General features: G+C 38.0%; 1 protein-coding gene across 5 annotated transcripts in view; it reads left to right on the top strand.

The window, feature by feature from the left end:
- Positions 1–12914: 12914 nt before the first annotated feature.
- Positions 12915–26326, top strand: part of RtGEF (Rho-type guanine nucleotide exchange factor) — a 117796-nt gene continuing 104384 nt past the window's right edge. For all 5 annotated transcript variants that reach the window (XM_069841987.1, XM_069841985.1, XM_069841988.1 and 2 more), the window contains exon 1: positions 12915–13104. The gene's annotated coding sequence lies outside the window, so the exon portion shown is untranslated. The remainder of the gene's footprint in view (positions 13105–26326) is intronic.

Raw genomic sequence — 26326 nt, 5'->3', positions numbered from 1 at the left:
CTACTTTAGCGTTGAAATCCCCCAATAAAATTTTCATATGATATCTAGGGAACTGATCAAAAGTATGTTCCAATTCCTCATAGAAGCTATCCTTTACATAGTCGTCTTTCTCTTCTGTAGGGGCGTGAGCATTTATAACTATGATGTCGCACCATCTACCCTTAAGTACTAAATATGATAACCTGTCACTGATAAATTCGACCTTTTTTACTGCTGATTTTATTCTTTTATGTACAAAGAATCCTGTTCCTAATTGGTGATTATTGTTTCCTTCCCCATAATACAACAAGTAATCTCCTATTTGTGATATGCCATTCCCATCTAACCTAACCTCTTGTACTCCTACGAAGTCTATTCTATATCTAGCTAGTTCTTTTGCTACTAATGTTACCCCTCCTGTTCTATAAAGACTAGTTACGTTCCAAGTGCCAAATCTCAAAACCTTATTCCTTTGCTGTGGTCGTGCCAGAGAATCAGTCCTATTCCGAGGCTTACTGTAGGAATTCGTAACAAGCTGTTTTTTACGGTGATGGGTTGTTAGCCCTTCGCCCAACCCCCAAGCTGGAGGACCACCCCTTATCGGCTGTCCACGACTGCTTATTCAATATATTCGCAGCTACCCTCCATATCTGGAGGCCGTCTCCTCTATCCGCAACCTGAGGACGCGCCATGCCGTGGTGATAGGGACCCACCATACTTGGACTACTACTACTACTACTACTAATAATAATAATAATAATAATAATAATAATAATAATAATCTCTAGTGCCACAGCCCTTGAAGGCCCAGACAGACCAGCCGGCTGTTGGCCTCAAGTTCACATTTCGATAATTATGCACTACTGTAACAAAAAAAAAACTTAACGCGTGTTTGATCATGTTTTACCCAAGTTACAAGCTTGGAGGTAAAGACTGTTTACTGCAGTTAGGCCTACTTTCATTCTATATCTTATGGTATAATAAATAGTTTTGCAACGTGTAGAGACTGAGAAAACAATTTAATAAAATCATTCGAATCATACTCGTTCATTTATAGGCCATGTTGCAGGTCGCATTAAAAAAAAACCTCGGAATATGAACATTTTCTTCAGTATATTTGCCAGGACTTCTTGTCATACGTACATGGCAATTTTGCTTAGGATATTCTTTTAAGCTTTTCTTTTAGGAATAGCTAGCGTGCATAAGTTATTTATTTTAGATTAAGCTACTAGGACGTATTGGACGAAACACTAGGTTTTTCCACTTCAGTTTAACTGATTTATGCAAACGAAATTTTGGCAGCTTCACGATTCCAACGCTTACTTGTGCTTACTTATCGCCACGCCCACTCTGTTTTTTTTTTTTGGGCGCTTAAGTTAATAGCGGACGGTCTTTCAATTTTCTTAAAAAACATGGCGGCGCAATGGCCGCTCTATTGCTTATATTCTCTTTCTAACTCGTTGCTGGCAACCCTGCTTCATAGCAACGAGCACAGAATATATAGAGTAGACACTAGCATCTTAATACTGTGACAGCTGCACCGGGGTTCGAACGCGTGTCCGACAGGGCGCGCGGCAGACGAAACGCTGGTACGGGGAGCATCTGCATGCTGAGAGGGCAGAGGGGGGTGTATTACGGCGACGCGGCGAGGGGAGGTTGCGCGCGCATCTGCTACTTGCCGAGTGGGGAAGGAAGCAAACTGCTACGTGCGGAGTGAAGGGGAGGACGGACCCTCCCGAATCGTCCAGAAGTCCGTCGAAGTGGAAATATCTAGATTATTCATTCTGACCGCGAACTTTCTCGTAACTATGGTTTTGTTATATAAAAGAGAAGACGCAAGTGAAAGTCAGTCAGCCCGTCAGTAAGCCAGTGTTGTTACAGCCAGTGGACAGCAAGCCAGTCTTGTGTAGCAGTGAAGCCAGCTTCGAGACCAGAGCGCGACTTGAGTTGTGTCCGTAACTGTGGAGCCTGAAGCCCGGAGTTCGAGTGCAGTGGACCGCAGTTGGGGGACCTGAGTTCGAAGTTCAACGGATCGTCTCTGAAGGTCTGGGGTTCGAGATTCTGTGAACGCGAGTGACTGAGCTAGAAGAACTAGCCAAGACAAACGAGCTGTGAAGTGAGAACTGACAGTTCTGTGTTGTAAATAGTGCTTTGTGAATATTATTTAAGATTATAAGTTCATTGTTTTTCGTAATAGTCCAAGTAAATTGTCATTGTCATTTGTGGAGTGCAATAACGAACGCTGTGTTGCTGTGCGGAGAGCAAATCCCATTGTTGATGGGCGTGAAATTAAATTGTAGAGAGTGATAATTATTGTTGAGATAATAAAATTTACATTGTTGTTCAATATAAAAAGTTACAATAAATAAAATTTACATTGTTATTCAGTATAAAAAGTTACAATACCATTGGACGGAGTGAAGCCGCTCTGATGAACCTGACGCCATCTTGTTGCTACCAAAACATTACAAAATAGCTACTACGTTGTAGAATATCTTTTGATAATAGGAACTTCATACGTCCCTAATTTCCTGGTTAAGTCACAGATTCTTTTTGTTTCGTAATACAGAATCGCTAAGCACGTATTTTTTTTAGCAAAAATTGGAAACTGTCATTGATAAATTACATACATACATACATACATACATACATACATACATACATACATACATACATACATACATACATACATACATACATACATACATACATACAACTTATTTAAATTGATAGCTCTTCTAAATGCAGTATGGTATTAAATAGTTTGAGAGGTTAAAAAACACTTTGACCTTATTTTACCACTAGTCCAATAAAAATGCTAACCTACAATAATTACTTTCATAAGTTGATCCACTTGTTTCGAGTTCATAATGCAACTGGTTGCTTAACGCAGATTATCATTCTTTTCCTTTTGCCAGTATTTCATATAGATGTCCCATTTTGTATAAATAAAATAGAGTCTCCTAAGCCATATAAAATTGATAGGATCTTCGTTAAAATTGTTTTGCTATAACATTTTTTTATTGTGAACTTCATTATGTACAAAATACAAAGTGTTACCATAGTTATTTCATTATTATTGTTTGCGAATGAAAATAACATACGAAATAAAACCTTTCACAAATACTGAAAAAATTTCTTCTGCTGGTTGCAATTTTTCTATTAGTACCTATGTAAAATAAAATATATTAGGCCTATATATAAATAACTAAAATCGAATGTAACATACCTACCTGTATCGGTAGGAATATCGTTTAGACGGAAGTATGTCATCTTCAGTTACTTCATTTTGACTATTATTTATTATTTAATAATACAGTATAATCGTTTCCAGTTTAAAAATAGTTCCACAGTACATTAAAAACTATTGGACATCAATGATATTGAAGTTATGAATATTCAGATTTCACAAAAGAGTACCCAATTTGCAAAACCAGCTATTTGCAAGTTAGATGAATTTTGGCAAATGAGGAAAATTGTGTAAAAACTTATCCACAGATGCTAGAGGCATGATTTAAGTAATGGGGAAAAAATATTTAGTCTGTCTTCCTACAGCTCAGAAATATATGATTAATAGGTAATTAGTTATATTGTATATTAATTTGCAAATAGCAGGTTTTGCAGCCGAACAGAGCAGTTAGCAGGATTTGCAACTCTATAGGTAGCCATATTAACGATACATTAGTTTGCAAAACCTGGTATTTGATCAATGTTAACAGTTTATCTGACAAGACTAATTTGGAAACAAACTGACGGTAGAAGAGAACATTCTTATTTTCGTTAAATACCTAAATATTAATTATTAAACACACAAATATTGTAGTATAAAAAAGGAGAATAGAATACTAATGTTATAGTTTGAAGGTTTCCTTATGTACTACTGTTTGTGAAAAGTGCAACACCCAGAAAGAATGGACCGAACGAACCCAAACTCGGGAGATGTGTAAAACAGAGTACCAAATGTAATGTGTTCATACGAGTCCCGCTTCAACTTGTTCTACAGTGATGGTCACATATGTGTTAAGCGCTACCGTGGTGAACGCAGTCTGAGAGCCTGCATTGTTGAGCGGCATTGCGGACAAGTTCCTAGTGTGATACAATATGCGATCTCGCTTCCTACATATTCAGGACAATCTGAACTTCAACCGCTACATTAGAGAGGTCTTAGAGTCCGAGGTACTGTCCCTCCCTCAGGCAACTCCACATGCCATATTTCAGCAGAACAATGTCCGGTCACATGTGGTGAGGATTGTGCAAGTCTTCTTCGAAGAACGACGGGTATCACTGCTTTCCTGGCCTGCACGTTCGCCAGACATTTCACTCCTCTAACATGTCTGGGATATGGTTGGTCGGCAACTTGTTCGTCATGGTCCTCCAGCACACACTCTTGACGCTTTGTGGACTCGTATACAAACTGCGTGGAGGGAGATTTCCCAGGAACATATCCAGGAACTCTTTGATTCCATACCACGACGCTTAGAAGCTCTGATTGCAGTGCATGGAGGCTTCACTCCGTACTGAAATCTCACGGTCAGAGATCAGGTACAGTTCTGTAATTCTAATCCTTTGTGTATTGTCATGTATCTGAACTGTGATATCAATTTCATTTCAGTCACATGTATCCTTCTTGGTGTTGCAATTTCTACAAACATCAATGTAATATAACACTTTACAAATTGTTCGGTTCTTCCTCATCCATGAGTTCGAAGTCCACTACATCCGTACGTTCATACGTTCATCCTCATCTTCACTCAGGTCTGCAACAGCAAGGTCTTGCTGCTGGTTGAACATTTCGGTGTAGAAGGTCAGGTTTGCATTCCGAAACCAGTCCTACCCGAAGTGTAATTCCAGAAATCTTTCAATGTCCCTGATGTTTGCTTCTTTAAGGATGACACCCATTGGAATGTAATCCTTTTGGAAATGTTTACCTTTATTGTTTAAACTTCTGGATTCGTCTTTTCACTGGTACCATTCACTTTATCATCTGCATTTTCTCCCTCAACACTAATAGAGTTATTGAAACGGGATACACCATTCCATCCACACTCATTTCGGCAAAAGTCGAAAAAACTGCAAGATAATCACAGTAACCACTTCAAGACTTCAACGCACGTAACATAAAAGGTTAGAAGTCCCCGATAAAGCGCGGGCAGAAACTCTCAGCCGATATCTTAAATGCAGCAGTATAGTCAATTTAACTATACAGCAAAGAGTAGCTTTATTATCATCGTCTAATAATATCTTATTCGTTATTTTAGTATGCTCAATGTAATCCTTATGGAGATGGAAATAGCAGCTTTTGCATCCGTAACTCTCAATATGGCCATGTTGCCTTAGTGACATTTAGCAGGTTTTGCAAAAGTAAACATTCCATTGTGCAGTTAGCAGGTATTGCATCCTTACGCTCTCCACACTTAGTAGGTTTTGCAACCGTATGCAATTTTATTTACTAGATTTAAAGGGTTTAGACTTGGATTTGTAACCGAATGTATGGCTTATTACGTAGCTAATGACGAACGGAAACCATGGTTACCATTATCTCATTTTTCATTTTTTTGACAGTTAGCTGGTTTTGCATCTGGGCTACTCAAAAGTGAATTTGACTCATATACCTATAATTCCTCAAGATGAAATGAACCTTAATATATTTAGTCTATTAGACGTTGATAATCGAGCAGTTTTACCCAGAAATACATTTATTCGGATTATATCGTAACAACAGCAGACGCTCTAGTGTTGGGTTAGCGGCGCGGTTTTGACGCTGTAGGTGTGGGTTAGCGGCGCCTTTTTGGTGCTCCGGGTTTGTGTTAGCTGCGTAGTTTTGAAGCTATTGGCTTGGGTTAACGGTGCGTTTTTGACGCTATAGAGTTGGGTTAGCATCACGTTTCTGACGCTCTAGTGTTGGTGTAGTGGCGCGGTTTTTTGACGCTCTAGGTATGGGATAGCTGCACTTTATTGACGCAGTAGAGATGGGTTAGTGACGCGGTTTTGACGCTCTGGTGTTGGTATAGCGGCACGTTTTTACGCTCTAGTGTTGGGTTAGCGACTCGTTTTTAACGCTCTTGATTTCGATTAACGGCGCGTTTTTGACGCTATAGGTTTGGATTGTTGCGTTTCTGACCCTCTATGGGTGGCTTAGCGTCGTGTTCTTGACGCTCTAGGTTTGTATAGCGGCGCGTTTTTGACGCTCTGTTGTAGGGTTAGCGGCGCGGTTTTGACGCTGCTGGTGTGGTTTAGCGGCGTTTCTTTGACGCTCTTGATTTGGATTAGCGGCGCGTTTTTGAAGCTGTAGGTTGCGTTGCGTTTTTGACGGTCTAGGGGTTTCTTAGGGGCGTGTTTTTTACGCTCTAGGTTGGGAAAGCGGAGCTTTCTTGACGCTCTGGTGTTAGGTTATCGGCGCAGATTTGTCGCTGCAGTTGTAGGTTAGCGGCGCGTTTTGGTGCTCCAAGTTTGAATTAGATGCGCGGTTATAACGCTCTAGACGTGGGTTAGTGCCACGTTTTTGACGCTCTAAAGTTGGGTTCGTATCACGTTTTTGACGCTGTAGTTTTGGGTTAGCGGCTCGTTTTTGACGCTCGTGTTGGATTAGCGGCGCGGTATTGACGCTGCAGGTATGGGTTAGCGCCGTAGTTTTGACGTTATAGGCTTCGGTTAACGTGCGTTTATGACGCTATATATTTGGGTTAGCATAACGTTTTTGACGCTCTAGTGTGGGGTTAGCGGCGCGGTTTTGACGCTCTATGTATTGTTGCTGTAGAGTTGGGTTAGTGACGCGGTTTTGACGCTCTGGTGTTGGAATAGCTGCGCGTTTTTGACGCTCTAGTGTTGGGTTAGCGACTCGTTTTTGACACTCCTGATTTTGATTAGCGGCGCGTTTTTGACGCTGTAGGTTTGGGTTGTTGCGTTTCTGGTACTGTAGTTGTGGCTTAGCGTCGTGTCTTTGACGCTCTAGGTTTGTGATAGCGGCGCGTTTTTGACGCTCTGTAGTAGGGTAAGCGGCGCGGTTTTGACGCTGCTTGTGTTGTTAAGCGTCGCGTCTTTGACGCTCTTGATTTGGATTAGCGGCGCGTTTTCGACGCTGTAGATTGGGTTGCGTTTTTGACGCTCCAGTGGTTTCTTAGGGCAGTGTTTTTGACGCTGTGGGTTGGGATAACGGCGCTTTAGTGTTAGATTAGCGGCGCGGTTTTGACGCTGAAGGTCTGGGATAGCGGCGCCTATTTGGCGCTCAGGGTTTGGGTTAGCGCCATGTTAACGTGCGTTTTTGACGCTATAGAGATGGGTTAGCATCAAGTTTTTGACGCTCTAGTGATAGGTTAGAGGCGTGGTTTTGACGCTCTAGGTATTGGATAACTGCATTTTATTGACGCTCTAGAGTTGGGTTAGTGACGCGGTTTTGACACTGTGGTATTGGTATAGGGGCGAGTTTTTGATGCTCTAGTTTTATGTTAGTGACTCGTTTTTGACGCTCTTGATTTTGATTAGCGGCACATTTTTGACGCTGTAGATTCGGGTTGTTGCTTTTCTGACGCTATAGGGGTGGCTTAGCGTCGTGTCTTTGAAGCTCTAGGTTTGTCGTAGAGGCGCGTTTTTGACGCTCTGGTGTAGGTTTGATGGCGCGGTTTTGACGCTGCAGGTGTGGTTTAGCGGCACGTTTTTGACGCTCTTGATTAGGATTAGCGGCGCGTTTTTGACGCTGTAGTTTGGGTTGCGTTTCTGACACTCTAGGGGTTTCTTAGGGGCGCGTTTTTGACGCTCTGGTTTTGGTTTAGCGGCGCGGTTTTGTCGCTGCAGTTGTAGGTTAGCGGCGCGTTTTTGACTCTCCAGGTTTAAGTTAGCGGCGCAATTTTGACTCTCTAGACGTGGGTTAGCGGTGCGTCTTTTGCGCTCTAAAGTTGGGTTCGTATCACGTTTTTGACGCTCTAGTTTTGGGTTAGTGGCTCGTTTTTTACGCTTTAGTGTTGGTTTAGCGGCGCCTTTTTGTCGCTCAGGGTTTAGGTTAGAGGCGTGGTTTTGTCGTTATAGGCTTGGGTTAACTTGCGTTTTTGACGCTATAGAGTTGGGTTAGCATTATGTTTTTGACGCTCTAGTGATTGGTTAGCGGCGTGGTTTTGACGCTCGAAGTATGGGATTGCTGCACTTCATTGATGTTATGTTTTATTTAACGACGCTCGCAACTACAGAGGTTATATCAGCGTCGCCGGATGTGCCGGAATTTTGTCCCGCAGGAGTTCTTTTACATGCCAGTAAATCTACTGACATGAACCTGTCGCATTTAAACACACTTAAATGCCATCGACCTGGCCCGGGATCGAACCCGCAACCTTGGGCATAGACGGCCAGCGCTATACCAACTAGCCAACCAGGTCGATCACTTTATTGACGTTGTAGAGTTGGGTTAGTGACGCGGTTTTGATGCTCTGGTATTGGTTTAGCTGTGCGTTCTTGACGCTAAGTTTTGGGTTAGTGGCGCGTTTTTGACGCTCTAGAATTGGGTTAGTGACTCATTTTTGACGCTTTTGATTTGGATTAGCGGCGCGTTTTTGACGCTGTAGGTTTGGGTTGTTGCGTTTTGATGCTGTAGTTGTGGCTTAGAGTCGTGTTTTTACGCTTTAGCTTTGTGATAGCGACGCGTTTTTTACGCTGTAGGTTGGGTTGCGTTTTTGACGCTCTAGGGTTTTCTTAGGAGCGTGTTTGTGACACTCTGGGTTGGGAAGGCGGCGCTTTTTTGACGCTGCATATTTGAGTTAGCGTTGCGGTTTTGACGCTCTAGACGTGAGTTAGCGGTGCGTCTTTGACGCTCTGTAGTTGGGTTTGTATCACATATTTGACGCTATAGTTTTGGGTTAGCGGCTCGTTTTTGACGCTTTAGTGTTGAATTAGCGGCGCGGTTTTTACGCTGTAGGTATGGGTTAGCAGCGCTTTTTAGTCGGTCCGGGTTTGAGTTAGCCGAACGGTTTTGACGATGTAGACGTGGGTTAGCGGCGCGTTTTTGACGCTCTAAGGTTGGGTTCTTATCACGTTTTTGACGCTCTAGTTTTGGGTTATTGGCTCGTTTTTGACGCTTTAGCGTTGGGTTAGCGGCGCGGTTTTGACGCTGCAGGTATGGGTTAGCGGCGCATTTTTGGCGCTCAGGGTTTGGGTTAGCGCTGTGGTTTTGTAGTTATAGGCTTGGGCTAACATGCGTTTTTGACGCTATAGAGTTGGATTAGCATTACGCTTTTGACGCTCTAGGCATGGGATAGCTGCACTTTATTGACGCTGTAGAGTTGGGTTAGTGACGCGGTTTTGACGCTCTGGTGTTAGTTTAGCGGCGCGTTCTTGACGCTCTAGTTTTGGATTAGCGGTGCGTTTTTGGCGCTCTGGAATTGGGTTAGTGACTCATTTTTGACGCTGTTGATTTGGATTAGCGGCGCTGTTTTGATGCTGTAGGTTTGGATTAGCGGCGTGTTTTTGACGCTCCAGGTTTTGTTAGCGGCGCGGTTTTGATGCTGTAGGTTTGGATTAGCGGCGTATTTTGACGCTCTAGGTTTTGTTAACGGCACGGTTTTGATGCTGTAGGTTTGGATTAGCGGCGTGTTTTTGACGCTCCAGGTTTTGTTAACGGCACGGTTTTGATGCTGTAGGTTTGGATTAGCGGCGTGTTTTGACGCTCTAGTTTTTGTTAGCGGCGCGGTTTTGATGCTGTAGGTTTGGATTAGCGGCGCGTTTTTGACGCTCCAGGTTTTGTTAGCGGCGCGATTTTGATGCTGTAGGTTGGATTAGCAGCGCGTTTTTTGACGCTCCAGGTTTTGTTATCGGCGCGGTTTTGATGCTGTAGGTTTGGATTAGCGGCTTTTTTTTTACGCTCCAGGTTTTGTTAGCAGCGCGATTTTGATGCTGTAGGTTTGGATTAGCGGCGTGTTTTGACACTCTACGTTTGAGTTAGCGTACGTTTTATAACGTTCTTGGGTTGGGTTAGTGACGCTGTTTTGACGGTCTGATGTTGGTTTAGAGGCGCACCACAATCAACTATCCATATGCTAAGCGGCAGCTAATGTTTTGGTAGCATCGTGATGGCGGCTGTCCGCGAGCTAGGCTTCATTTCCAATTTTTGTCTACTCTATGTCTTCTGTGCTCGTTGCTTCACAGTTCGAGTTTCTAACAATAAATAGTGTTGCCAACTCGCGAACTGTGTCTTGCAGTCTCTAAAATATCGCCACAAAGTCGCTTTATCCCGTGGTTAGAAAGTTCGCTTATACGATCATACAGTCGTAGGTCAGTCAGATATCTTTAAACGCCTGTGTACATTGGTTAAAAACTAGAAATGTTTTGGTATTAAAACTTTTCTTTCCAAATACTTCTGTTCAATGACATTCCCTGTTTTCTCTCAATATCTTTAGCTGTACTTTTTCATTATAGACCTTATAGCTATTGTTTGCAACACTGTAATGGAACCAACGTTGAAGAAACAAATTTTCCCTACCTGTGGGAAATTATATTATAACTGCCTAATTAACATCCGTCGCAGTGTTGCCAACTGGACGGAAATTCCGTAAAAACTGACGGAATGTCAACGTAGCGGACGGGAAAAGAATGTCTTTGACGGGTGACGGATTTTCTGGCGGAATTTACGATTTACATAGTCTTTTGACTTTTTTAGCTGCTGTCATTTTAATTGTTTAATTTTTTGGGGATTTTACTTATTCTTTGAACAGCCCTGCCTGTGCCGTACCATGTTGAACAAAGACATTATAATAGTATACTAGACTCACACAGAGCGCTGGTGTGCTGTCCAAAATTGAAACCAGTCTGCGCATGTTTACGCCGCCATGCTCCTGGTAGAAATAGAGCGGTAAACACGATTGTCATACTTGTCCTTTGTTTTGTCTCGTGTGTTTTTAGTGAATACTGTGAAAGTAATGGCAATATAATTTTGAAAGATGATATATTATCGCCGCGGACTCATGCTTAACATGTTGGCATCATACAATAACGTGCGGTGTGGTTTAAAAAAATAATTTTGCCGACCGATTGTTGCTCTGTAGGTTTCACTCTAAGCGTCACGTTGTCACGTCTACTTTCTCGATAAGAATAAGCACTAGTTTGTTATATTGTTAAATGGCTATTATTATTATTATTATTATTATTATTATTATTATTATTATTTCATATACGAGTACGTTGGCTTTCTTAACTCTTAATAATAACTCTTTAATAATAATTTTTAATCACATACCTTAATGTTCGTCCTCAGCACAAGGCATTGCAACCTCGGGTTTAGTCTACGTGGATTAGACAAGTAAGTGTCATTTAATAATAATTGAAGCAGCTTATTGGTTACATTATTGAAATTGAGGCGAGTGATTGGAGCGGCGACACAAGAAATTGAAAACAATAATACAATTAAATTTCAAAGACCTGCCGAACGCATGAGACCGCTCAAAGACCTGCCGAATGTTAACCATGAGAGCGCGGCGATAATACCATCCCTGTTTAATTTTCCAAGCTATTTGCAAAAGGTACGATATAATATTATTTCTGTTGTTACAACATCAATATCATTAAAAATCAATCAGTAGTTTACGACAATAAAGAATACCTAATTGTTAGTACAGGTATATCAGACTGTAGAGAAATCCCACTGAGTGAATTATTTAGACTTACACATCAGATGTTAAAACATTAGTGGAAAGATAACTTTTTGTTTTTATTATGTAAATGAATTTATCTGCAAGATAATAAACTTTCATTCAAGATCCATATATGGATAAATAAATATACAGATAATAAATAAATAGCTATAATAGCTAAGCCTCGCTTTGTGAATTTATGATTCAGAGTTCACCTATAAATAACTCTTTTACATTTTGCCGGATATATTTTATTAACAAAAGCAAGGAATGGCATCTTATTGATATTGCATATGTGCATAAAAATTATGTACCATCACTCCGCAAGCAATGATAATATATCTATTTTATTTATTTAAAATAAAAATACAATATGTCAAAAATCCACACATAGAAAGTATGTGGTTTTTTTATCTTGCATAAAGTGATTGTTTACTTTTTAGGTCTTCACGTTACCTATTGTTTGCAATGTATTAGGAACCGATACTTTTTATAATTGACAGCATTCCCTTTATTAATTGAAGAATGAATTCAATGTAATTTGGCTGCCTTCGCATATTATATTTTACCGGTAATATAATTTATTTTTGATTCTCTAAAACTTAACAACAAGTCTATACTGATTATCGCATATTTATTTCAATTAGGAATTTGATTATAACAAGAACTTGTGTAATCAAGGTGCATATATTTATGTCTTGTGATCTAAGAGTTAATATGTTAATATAATTTTAGATTCTCTGAAATCTAACAATTTGCTGATTATCGTAAAATTATACAATCTATAATGTGTATTGTGTAGGCCTATCTATGGATGTATCAGTATGTTTTCTATAAATTGCTGCATACGTATTTTCTTTTCTTTAATGTTCTAACACATATCAATGAAACTTTGAATATGTTTATTTCGTCCTAATTTTACGTTAAACGTCGAAAATGGCCATAATATGTCAATTTTACATCATCATAGCGTTAAATTGCGTGATTTACGCACTGCTATTATTTGTCTGCTCTCCAACAATATGGCGGCAAGCGCAGCGTTCAATTTGCCCCGGTTTCCTCGTTTCGCGCAGCCGAGACTGTAGGGGCTTGATGTTGAAGAATCCCCTGTTTCATATGTTAATCAAGTCAAAGATTGACGAATTATAATTTTAATCAAAACTGGTAAGTAAGTTGTGTTAAAATTTGCTTTTTATTTTTATATAGATGTATTGAGTGGATCTTTTTTTATATTTTGACGGATTCTGACGGATTTCCGGCGTTAGATTGACGGGAATACAATTTATGTGTTGGCAACACTGCATCCGTGTTTGATTTGTTCCGACATTCAGGGCCATGGATAAATGATCCATTTAGGGCTCTGAGCAGTGAGCATTGCTACCGCCCAATGTTTTAAGTGAAAATGGGTCTTGTGTGTGTTTTTTTTATGTAGTATGTAAACGTATGTGTACATAATATGAAGAGTGGAAGTACCTGTACAACGAAGTAAATTGTGATTACGATATTCATATACAATGTAAGTCTCTATAAATTTTGACATATGGAATGGCTTATGTTAGTGATTTTCTGAAGTTGTCTGAATTTATGTATCAACATAAGGTCATTTACAATAGTATTTGATATAGCCTGTAAGTTTAATTGAGCGTAGATAGACCCACATTTGTTTTAATGACACACTAACCATCGAGCTGCAGGAGATTTCAAGATTCGAACAAGGTAGTGGAAGGAAATGCGTTATCTAAACCTTGTCACAGGCCTCTACCACCTGCACTATGATCCAGGGTAAATACAAGTTTTTATTCAACGTAGTTTACGGTGTTGCCATGTATGAAATGAAGGGTTAGAAATAATGTTTGTAGACTGCATGGAAGAAAATTGTAATGGTAATTTAACGCCAGATTTTGACGAAAAGTATTTAAAAATTGCGTAATTATTTATTTTAACAACATCTGGGGTTATCCTATTAGGTACACATTAGTGATAGCGATCGTGGTGATTGTGTTATACTGTTTTACACTCCGTCGACATATATATTTCCATAAGGAGTGGTGGGCGGAACTTCTACGTTCTACTTATTGCGATTTTCCCAATATTGCATGTTAAAGGTTAGGTTAGATGAGGTGGCATTTTAAGTGTCATGAAGCCAAGGAGTTAACATAGAGTGGGTTAGATGAGAGGATTGCTAGTGACACGAAGCCGAGAAAAATGACAATGTTAGAGTGGGTTAGATTAGGGGATAGCTGAATGATATGAGGCCGAGGACTGTGAAAGGTTAGTTACAGATATCGCTACTGTCTTCCCACATCTGACCACAGTTGGTGTGGCACGAAGTGTAAAGTAAACAAATAGGCATACCGGTACCTTGTATTTTATTTTTATTTTTTCTAAATTTCAAAGCTAAAATGCTGATATAAGATCTAAGAACTAGGCCTGCGATGAAAGAATGAAAAACAGAAACTGGTCCAGTTAGGCATCGTGAGTTCTGAAGCAAGAGTTCATCTTGACTTAGTGCAAAAGAAATAAGTTTGTGGTTGACAATGCATGGGCGAACGTGCACGTGTGAAGACTTGACTTCACCTTGTCCAATCATAATTAATGACCCAGGGGTGATGTAAGGGTTCAACACTCAGTATTGTCACAATTCGTATCGGATTGTGTGACTGCATTCCACATCCAGTTCTGAGTATGGTGCATTGTACTCTGTTTTGTCCATAGTTCAGCAACGTAATGCATTAATTGACAAAGTTTTATAGATAGGCCTACTCATATCACCCAATTATCTTTCCCTGAAGGCAATGAAAAAAATGGTAGTGATAAAGAAGAGGATTTAGATGTAACTTAGCACAATAAGAGACCGACGGCAAGTGACAGGAGGTGTGACAACACTGTGCTCTAGCACCACAAGACAACAGATAACATCAATCACAATGCTATTTCTCATGCACTTTAATTTATGTAATAGAAAACTCAGTGAAAGGTAATTGACATTGTAACCTTCTAACTAACAGAGTATATTAATGAATTATTTTGATCTCGATCCTTGGTTTGTGTTGAATTCTTAAATCACGCTCAATTGTTTGCATGAAAGTTATTCCTTTTCAAATAATGTTTGTTGTACTGTATAAGTAACGATATGTGATATACTGTCTTCGCGCTACGAGTTGGCACGGGGAGTAGATAGGCGGGACGGGGGAACTTCACGCTACACTCTGACCTGAAAACTTCGTCCACTTACTTGGCTACATGGGAACGGAGTCAGACATAAAAGATTCCGCATCTTCGATGCTGTCGCTATGACTATCATTATCACATTTTTCAAAATTTCTGGAGTATGACCTGTCCATGATAATCGTCTGTTTTCCAGCCGTGTATATTAATTCGAATCTCTCAACAAAGCCATTAGCCCCACCGCCCCCATCCTGATGAACAACAATGAGTGTTCTGGACACATTTACGGTAGTCAAAACTCCTGTAACATTTTTATCGTGCCAGAACTTGGGAAACGTTAAATTGGTAGGCCTATCTATCCACATTTCGTCCAGATACAAACTCGATTTTTCCACTTTCCTAAGCTTTCTTATTTGCTGTATTCCAATTTACAGTGTTTTCCTCAATTTTTTTTTTTTTTTTTTTTTTTTTTTGCTGCACACTTCTTCCACCTGAAATCCTTTTTCTTCAGTATTCGTCTTCATGTTGTCTTTCATTTCAAATCAATTGTAGCAGGGGTAAAAGCTTGTTACTACTTTTTTTTTTAGTTGGTTATTTAACGACTGTAATAACTATGTACTAGCTTCTTCAGTGTCGATTGAATTGATGATGGCGAGATGTATTTGGCAAAATGAAACCAAGGATTCGCCATAGATTACCAGACATTCGCCTTCCGCTTGGGAAAACCTCGGAAAAACCCAACCAGGCAGTCAGCGCAAACGGGATTTGAACTCACTCCCGAGCACAACTGCAGATCAGCAGGCAAACGCGCTACCTTCTGAGCTACGCCGGTGGCCCTCTTTCTTTTTCAAATAAAAATTCTCAATTATATCTTTTTTGTCAATCTCCCGTCGAAGTCATCTACATTTGCGTTTCGGTAGTCTGGACGCTTACATTTTTTTTCTCCCTCAGGTGTCGACAACGCACTTCTTCTGTGCAGTCTTTCATTTCATTCTTATACGCTGTATTGTTCTTGTGGATAGATTAGAGTACTTTTCTACCTTTGCTATAGGTTTCGTAAGAGGAATGCAAAGGCACTGTTGTTCTTTTTCTTCATCACAGAATTATTTTGCACTTCTAATAATATTCTTTTCTTCGCTATAGATTGTCAATCCTTGTTTCCTCTTTGTCGACATATTTACAATAAACAAAAAACTGCTATAAACCTAAATAACAGTATACAATAACATAAATTCTATGAACCCTATTATTATCAACACTATTAACACGAAAAGCAAAGGATAACTAAAGCAATACAAGATTTGTGGTATACTGAAAACAATTGTCTTGTTGAAACTAATAAAACACTACAGTAAAAACCCCACTATTATTTTCATAAAGTCGCAAAGATTCATAGACACGTACAGTAGATGTTTGTGAAACAGGAATATTGCAGTGAACAGCGCGGTGCGCATGCGCGACTATTTCCCCTCCGCCCTGTCTAAGTACTTCAGCCGCCTTCTCCTGGCGTGACAACAGTAGTACTAGTTCTGTTTTTTCGAGAAAAATACATTTCAAAAACTCCCAATTTTTGCCCCAGAAATGAAAACACTAAGAAAATATGATCGTAAAATAGGCCTATTAAAATTTGAAATAAAAAAATCTAAAACTCTCAACTTCCGCAAGTAAATTAAAACAAAAAAAAAAAACACACACAAAATATGCGAAAAAAAAAAAAAAAAACTCTTTAAATATAGACAGCAAGTTAAATTGTGTTAATGAAAATGTATGTAATTATTTTCTCGCTGTCCCTGTATGGATGCATGTCTGACATCCATAAATGCAACCTCCACATAAACCACCATCACGAAACGTAGAACTACACACTCTTTCTATCACTAGAACTAGGCCCTAATCACAAAGTGACAGAGACAAAATCAAAACGATCGAATTTCGAATTAATGTGACGTCATCAAACATCGATTTATACATGTGTGTGACTCGCGACAGGGTCTTGCGCGGACTTGGTTAATAAAAACCTAAACTAACCAAACCTAACCTTCGTAAGTATATGCAAGATGTGTAATCAGAGCATGAAGTGAACTGCTTGATTTCATCTGGAATGTACACGCGAAAATAAATTCATGTAAGGATCACATTGGCATTACATAAGAGGTCAGCGCATGTGCCAGAGCCAAACAGTTCCTGTACTGTTACAAACATCAAACACAAAATGGCTGACCACCACTTCCAATATCTGTAAGTACGTAAATATAACAAATCTAAACTATGATTGTTTTCCGTTCACTTTTTCTAAGTGTTTCCACATTAGGAATAATAATCAGAAGGTTTAAATTATTTATTAATTTAATAAAAGACCAAAACCAGTATTTATAGATAATAATTACCATACAGGGTGGAAACTCTGTCAACCGACCCACTCTCCAACTCCGGTTATGTTAAGAGTTTGCGATAAATGGTAAACACTACAGTATCTGTAATTCATCACTAGACAGCGGAAATTTAGGCACTAAGAGTGACATTTTAAGCGTCAAAAATAGGCTCTTAAACTGCTCTATTTAGACTTTATAAAATCTATACTAATAATAATTCTGTAGCTGACATTTTTCTGGTAATTTTCGCTTTCCCAAAAATAATTGGTCCTAACATATACCTATAATTAACCATCCTGAAACCGAAAATCGCCTTTTTGAAATTTTTGTTTGTATGTCTGCCTGCCTGTCTGTCTGTCTGTCTAGATGTTTGTTACCTTTTCACGCGATGATGGCTGAACCGATTTATATGAAAATTGGAATATAAATTAAGTTCGTTGTAACTTAGATTTTAGGCTATATGACATTCAAAATACTTTATTTAAAAGGGGGGTTATAAGGGGGCTTGAATTAAATAAATCGAAATATCTGCCTTATTATTAACTTTCATGAAAAATGTTATATAACAAAAGTTTCTTTAAAAATGATTTCCGATAAGTTTTATTGTATACAAAATTTTAATCGGACTGATATTTAATGAGATAAATGAGTTTTAAAATTAAGATAACAATCCCATCTAAGTTGCTGTAATGAAATAAAAAAATGACTTCGTCTAGCTATAAGGGGCCTTGGACAACAACAATCGAAAGCTATTAAACGTAGCCTACAGAGAATGTTTCTGTGTTTGTGTGAAGTAATATCGGAAGCTAAATTAACTGATTTGTATAATTAATTATTATTTCACCATTGAAAAGTGTAGTTTCTCTAGATGGACATAATACTATAATGTTATTACAGTAACTTCTGAATGAATCCAGAACAGGTAAGATTAAAATAGCTTCTTATGCATAGAAAACTTGATAGGCTATTCTGTATATTCATTTTCTGTATTTCTTAAAATAATGTTTATGAAAACATACATTTCATCTCAGAGAATTAACGATTGGTGTTAACATGTATAATTATTCATCCTGAGACCGAAAATAGCTTTTTTGAAAATTTTGATTGTATGTCTCTCTGTCTGTCTGGATGTTTGTTACCTTTTCACGCGATAATGGCACAACGGATTTCGATGAAAATTGGAATATAAATTAAGTTCGTTGTAAGTCAGATTTTAGGCTATATGGCATTCAAAATACTTTATTTAAAAGGGAGGTTATAAGGGGGCCTGAATTAAATAAAGCAAAATAACTCTCTTATTATTGATTTTTGTGAAAAATGTTACATAACAAAAGTTTCTTTAAAAATGATTTCCGATACGTTTCATTCCAAGCAAAATTTTGATGGGACCAAATTGCATCAAAAACGGATGTTCTCTGAACCAAATGATCATATTTTAATTATTTGCATATAATAACAATTAAGAAACATGTTAAAGGAATTATCATTGCACTAAATGAGTGGTCTCTGGAGCAAAATGATCGCATTTTAATTATTTAAATACAATTTAAATTAAGTGACATATTAAACGATTTATCCTTCTATCAAACACCAATGTTCCCTGGACCAGATGTCCTATTTTAATTATGTAATTACTTTATATTTATTTCTAACAAGTGCAGCGGAGGTACAGCTAGTATGAAGTAGGCAGTAATTAATTGCTAAAAAATGGCACTAATACAGTGGTCGACATTTTTATACCTTTAGCCGTTCTATAGTGATTGCAGCAAATCCACCTAAGTTTAGCTCATTCATTTCACTTAATATTTTAGGAGAAAAATTCGCTCCGGCGCCGGGGATCAGACCCGGGTCCTTGGTTCTACTTACCAAGTGCTCTGACCACTGAGCTACGCCGAATTCAGAGTGCTTCGTACATAGAATCAAGGACCCGGGTTCGATCCCCAGTGCCGGAGCGAATTTTTCTCCTAAAATATTAAATGTCAGTATTACAGATAAAATTCTGTGGGACAAATTAATATATCTATAATATTCATTCATTTCAGTCGCTAGATTGTTTCAAACCCTTCTTGCTACTGCTCAGTGGCAGCTTGTGTGTGCAACAGTACAAACTCATTGCTGTCCTTAATGAAAACAGAACTAGTTCATTTATTACAAACAAGAGGAATTAAAAACTCAAATTTATGCAAACAAAAGAAGTATTTTTAATAATGGGCTCACTAGAAACTTTAACATACCATCTATCATCGTGATGAGGTGATCTTTTCAAAATTAGTATCTTCTTGAGGACATACACGTGCTACTTACTGAGGCATTTTTCAATAAATTCTCCGTCTATATAGGTAACTAGTATGTTTCTTTTTTAGCAATGAAATTTTCCATGGAACTTCATAGCTTGCTTCAAGAATGTTTTTCCTCATAAATTCCGGCTCAGTTGTTGTATTTGGTTTATTGTTGGTTATTTTTAATTTATTTCTACCATTCATTCATTCATTCATTCATTCATTCATTCATTCATTCATCCATTCATAGTGTTCTGCCCAAGGGCAGATCTTTCACTGCAAACCCAGCATTCTCCAGTCTTTCCTGTTGTCTGCCTTCCTCTTTGTCTCCTCATATTCCTACCATAAAACTGCCTTTTAGCTTACAATAATTCCTTTCACGCGACTTAGTTCATAACTGATCTTCTTTCTGGCTACAATATTTTGTCTGGGCACATGTAATACTTAGCTTACCGTAACTAATAGGACTTTTTTTTTGGGTTATTTTATGATGCTGTATCAACATCTAGGTTATTTAGCGTCTGAATGATATGAAGGTGATAATGCCGGTGAAATGAGTCCGGGGTCCGGCACCGAAAGTTACCCAGCATTTGCTCGTATTGGGTTGAGGAAAAACCCCGGAAAAAACCTCAACCAGGTAACTTGCCCCAACCGGGATTCGAACCCGGGCCACCTGCTTTAGCAGCCAGACGCGCTGACCGTTACTCCACAGGTGTGGACAACTAATAGGACTGAGTCTTGACATTACAATTAGGCATTATTGCTTAAACGCATTAAATGAGACAAATTTTGTCTCATATAGTTCTCAGAGGATAAAAAGTCACAATCTCCATGAACTAAATCTCATGAAAAGGGATATATTTTTAGCATGAGCAGTAGGGATACTTTTATTTAAATATTTTTCAATATCCAAATTTGATAAAATTAATCAATTAATTTAATTAGGCCTACAATCTGTTTTGTTGTAATATTAACAAAAAATTACACGTGCGTTTTTTAAATACTAAATACACTGTAATGTGGCCTGAGGTCAATCACTAGAGTAATTATTGGCCTCTCATGGTAGAAAGTTTGGGCGCCCCTGGTTTACACTGTTGGCCTATTCTGACATCAGAAAATTTAAAGCAGTCTTCCCATTTTCTTCTGGAACTTCCTATTGCTCTTTTGCGTTTAGCCTATATTAAAGATATTTAATTCTTTTCATATTTCAATATTTTTCATCTGATACATCAATATATAACCTGCTGTTGCTCTTAAGAATTTCATTTCTGCTGTTTCTAATTTCCTTTTATCAAATCTGCTTATGGCCCAATTCTCAGTGCCATACACCAAAGTTGGTACAGCCATCACTTTATAGAATTTCATCTGTGTTTATCTTTTACTTTGTTGTCCTTTTAATAATGCCACACAGCTTAATTTATTGATTTTCCCATCTATGTAATCTTCCTTGTGAGTACTAATATTGTGCAGCCTAAATAACAAAACTTATTGACTTTTTTAATGACAGAATCATTAATTACAGTTTTTGATCTGACAGGGATTTTCCCTTCAACGCTGTTGTTTTAGTTTTATTTGTGGAGCGCTGGTATGAATATTATTGAAACATGATAAGTTACAGTAAAAGTTTGCTCTTTTGTACATCTGCTGATTCAGTTCACAGTTCAGTCTTGGTACGATAATTTTATTTTATCCTTCTGGAAAGTTGAAGAAAATTTGGATTTGTTGCCGGACCATGTGTTCATAGATATTTTAGGACGTTGAATTCTCTGGAGTCGAATCTTGGCACTTCAGGAAAAGGCACTATATAGCGTTGGCACTTGTACATTACACCAAAAGTTTAAAGTCTGGCATGCAATAACTCACCACATTTTGTGTTAAAAGATTCAGGGAATTGTAGCCAAGACAGAAAGCAATATTAGTGCTAATTAATTACATATTTTTATTGTAAGGCAGGTAGCTCCTTTATTTATTCCATCCCATCAGTGTTCGAAACCATACTAGTGTGTCATTTATCCTGTCTTACACTCGTACGATGAAAGAATAATGGAACGGAGAAAAAGTCCCTCCGGCACTGGGATTTGAACCCGGGTTTTCAGCTCTACGTGCTGATGCTTTATCCACTAAGCCACACCGGATACCCATCCCGGTGTTGGACAGAATCGTCTCAGTTTAGGTTCCAACTCTTGGGTTCCCTCTATTGGCCGCCCTCTGCACTATGTCATAGATGTCTATGAACGTAGGACTGAAGTGCACACATGTGCACATGTGACTAGTTGGCCGGGATCCGACGGAATAAGCACCGTCTTAAATCACAAAGTGATTTACGCATGTCATATATGAAGGGTACACGGGAATAACGATCAAGGTCCATTTTAGAAAGTTTCGAGAAAAACGAATTTTAAAGTTTAAGCACTTAATACTTTGTTATGTGTGTATTTAATAGAAATTGACGTAGTGGAATGTCAAGAACGATGATTTCTTATTATTAGCTAGACCACATGATAGTACTTCCTTTCCACTATAAGATAGCATTATTAACTCAATTTCGATTTTTGATGGACCTTGATTGTTTTCCCGTGTACCCTTCATATATTATTTTAATGTACCGAAGTACATATGATATTTCCATGCAGATATTCTGCGTCATCATACGATGAAAGAGTAATGGAATGGAGAAAAACTCCCTCCAGCACCGGGATTTGAACCCGGGTTTTCAGCTCTATTTGCTGATGCTTTATCCACTTTACACTGTAAAGATAATACCGGTAATAATAAGTTTATTGCCAGAAAATATAATACAATTAAATTGTGAGTGTACAAAATTCTAGCACTCCCCTGAAAGAGAGTGATCTCAAAGGGACGGTTATGTTTAGTCTTCTTTTAACTGTATACAATGCACAAATCATTTAGTGTGAAATGAAATCTTGCAAGTACGTAAATATCATTTCAATTCACTTGTTGGGAAATTCTTAGAAATTTAATAACCAGGATGTAATAGAAGGTCATCGTTAGATTATGAATCAGGGTTATGACTTTTTTTTGCAGATTCTTTTAGATGAATGATTTGATTGTATACTGTTCACAAAAATAGATCAGACCAAACATTTCCCCACGTATTTTGGTGCTTCATGCTGGAGGCACTGAAAGTTTCATTCTAAACTGTTTCTATCTGCAAGAAATATTTCTGATTCAAAAGCTGATATTTATGACATGAATTCAACTGTATTTGAATAGTAGTTCACAAATTCATTAGGCCTCGTTTAGAAAACTTGTCTAAAGATAAGAACTGTATAATAATTTTGGATGATGAAAGTTACCATTCTAGGTTACAGTTTAAAATTCTAAACATTTCAACGAAAAAAGAAGATGTTTTGAATTTCATGAAAATTCAGTACTCCATTCGAGATCCAAAAGAACCAAACATGAAGATTCAGTTTGTTTGTTTAATCCCATTGAGTTGGTTTGGGAATAGCTGGAAGGAGAAGTGTGTAAACTCTAATGTTACACCATCATTAGGTGCAAGTGTGTGTCATGTCCTCCATGGTTGCTTGGATAAAATAGATGCTGCACTCTGGACTAAATGTGTAGAATCTACAGCAAATGAAGAAAGAAAGTATTTGACTAGAGATAATGAGCATGATCACACAGATTTTGTTATAAATTTAGGAAGTGACATTGATGAAGCTGAAGATGGCAACTGTGAAGAGCAACATTAGGAAGTATTAAGTACGAGATAATAAATTAGGACTTAAAAAGAAGGTTTTTGCTATAAATAATGTAAGAGTTATAGTGGTATTACTATAGAATTTGTCAGGAAAGGAAGCAGGGAAAGGTGCTAAACTTGACAACACTGCAATGATGGGACTAGTGTGAAGGCAGCTTTGTATTTAAAAGTGGGACATATTAGCTATGAAAATGAATAATTACTCAAGCGAAGTATTTACATTTGGTATGAGTAGCATTCACTTATTGAAGGACTCCAGAGGAGGGCAGTTATATATATATATATATATATATATATATATATGTCTCTCCCCTTCTCAGCCAGTCAGCAGCCTGTCCTTGCGTATCTCCACTAAGATACTTTCCCCCTGTAAGGTCGAGCATACATGATTCTATCACTATACTTGTTTTTTTGAAAGATGGGACATGACAGTTAAGTGGCCGAGCTTGGAACTAAAGTGCCATGTTGCCAATATGGACTACCATGCTGCCAGCTGATGGAAGCTAGCAATTGTCATTAAGATGGCTGACGTTAAAACATTCACTGACAACTGACGTGAAGGTAAGAAAAAAATACAAAAATCGACAGAGAATCACAGACGAAACGTACCAATGCTAACATTGTGTGCACAATAAATGTCGCCGAGAGAGCTATTAAGCACCCGCCACTGTAAGTTTGGGAACTCAACCGTTGTTACCATAGCAACAGGCCTACCACACTATGTGACATTCAGTTGTTTTTCCGATCCCAACGCTCCTGTCATGTCCCATCTTTAAAAAAAAACAAGTATAACTATAAATCCATATGTTACATGTGAGTGAACCATTGAAACAGGGTCTTAAAATATGGTTATTTTAACATTCAGATCATTTTCAAATGACAAAGGATAGAAATGAATACATTATGCATGTTGTTTATGTAATTTTGCTCAAAATTATACCAATTACATACACTATTTCTACTTAAGCCTTATAATGTTTGAAGTTAAATGAGTTAATTTTGGATTTTAAATATCTGTGTTATAAGAATTTTTGCAAATGAATTACTGTACTTATAACTGCTTATATTACAGTACAACAATTATTCGTTTTAACAGATAATCCATATTTCAATTTTAGTGGACTTAAATTACTCAGCCTTCTATAAAAATTGAGTACCGGGTCTTCCCCGGGGGTTGAAGGCGGTTAGAGCATGGTGCTGACCACACCACCTCATTCTAGTGCCGAGGTCATGGAAAGCATGGGGCTCTACCTCCATGCCCCCCAAGTGCCTTCATGGCATGTTATGGGGATACCTTTACCTTTTACCTTTTTAAATTTATCTGATGCCATTTGAGATGCTTTAAAAAGCTGGTTATTTTTTTCTGCACTTTCGTGCAACTACTTTTTTATATCCGTTCTAATTACTAAGACATATTCAAATAAGGTGATGCAAAACGAGATTTTTATCATAGTTCAAAGAGGATGAAATTGTTTATTTAATATAGACAGAGAATTGAGCAAAGTTTGCATCTGACAGATTATGCAATCGTGATAGACACATTTCAGAGAATAGAAAAGTATGGCATAAATCATTACTGCACACTGCTTAAAAATCGTGCTCTTTTTTATCGAGGTTCTATCGTATATGATTTTTGTAAATGAAAAACGTGTAGTTTAATGAGGAAATATGTGTGATCTTTGTGGCACTATTTTTTTTTTTTTTTTTACAAAAGTTATCGGTAGAGTATTTTAATTTAATTTTACACTGCACAGTACGATAAACATAGTATTTACTGTAATTAAATTTTATTCTGATTTCCTGTTTAATTCTTAAATAAAACCTTGTAATGTGGTTTTCTCCAGATGCTATACCAAAATTAAGATCTTGTCACACAGAATGTGGGCTACTACAGCATCCTGTGATCCTAGCCCATAACGGGGATGCTGAACTTTTATACACAGTGCTGCATCATCCCCGTCACACATGCGCTGTTCTACTGCAGCGGGCTAGTTTCAGTTTGTGTTTCAAGTCTGTTGCCCACTGCGTTCTGCAATCTAGTAGGAAAATGGAGATAGAAAAAATCATAGAAGAAATATGAAAATGCAAATGTTTGTACAATCCTGGATAATCGGAGTATAAGAACATTGTGAAGAAAACGGAAAAATGGAGGAAAATAGGACTGGTGTTGGTCTCGGTAGCATAGTCGGTATAGCACTGGCCATCTGTGCTCGAGGTTGCGGTTCGATCATGGCCCAAGTCGATGGCATTTAACTGTATTTAAATGCGACAGGCTCATGTCAGTAGATTTACTGGCATGTAAAAGAACTCCTGTGGGACAAAATTCCGGCACACCGGCAACACTGATATAACCTCTGCACGCACACACACAACACACAAAAAAAAAAAACATACACTCACACACTAGTATGATTCGGATCTGCAGGAATTCGGATAATTGGGTTGGAAATGAAAAGAGTCTAGAAACAATAGTAGTAAGCTACTGCGTGTATTAAAATTGCAAAATGACTATAGGGCTGCAGTTTATAATGAACAAAGTTATATATATTCAAACAAAATAGAATTTTAAATGGATTAAAATAAACTCTTCATATTCATACAGAACAGAACTTTACTTATGTATGGTAGTACAGTACACGAAATAAAAAAATCTAAACATATGCAACTTTCTTTGAATAAACAATTTCGAACTGTCCAGAAACATGATCCGGATAATTGGCGATCTGGATATTTGGAGTTCGGATGATTGGAGTTCTACTATATATATATATATATATATATATATATATATGCGGTATATCTGTGTTGTGTGTATCTCCCAGAAAATGTTCCCAGTGTTCCTGTCGGCTGACTAGTGGTACACCCCCTAAGCTACTGTTGCTGCTGCTGCTTGCATGTTTACATCCACAGACTCACGGCACTTCTCCGGATTAAAATTATGTGTCATCTTCATGACACTCTGTATTTTATTCGGATTTAATATGGCGAGATAGAACAGCAAATTGTCCTATAAAAGATTAAAATAATAGCAGTTATATTATTTTGAGAGTTTCCCAACATTTTTAAACTTGAGTCACAGTAGTAAGTATTGCATGTCCATGCTGTGTCTTAGCATTCCTGCTAGTGTTTGAAGTGATCTCATTTCTAAATTCGAAACATGTACAATCCTTTGTTAACAGACGTTAAACATCTCAA

Source organism: Periplaneta americana, chromosome 12 (assembly GCF_040183065.1).
Source record: "Periplaneta americana isolate PAMFEO1 chromosome 12, P.americana_PAMFEO1_priV1, whole genome shotgun sequence".
Lineage (NCBI taxonomy): Eukaryota > Metazoa > Arthropoda > Insecta > Blattodea > Blattidae > Periplaneta > Periplaneta americana.
This window is presented reverse-complemented; position numbering and strand designations above follow the sequence as displayed.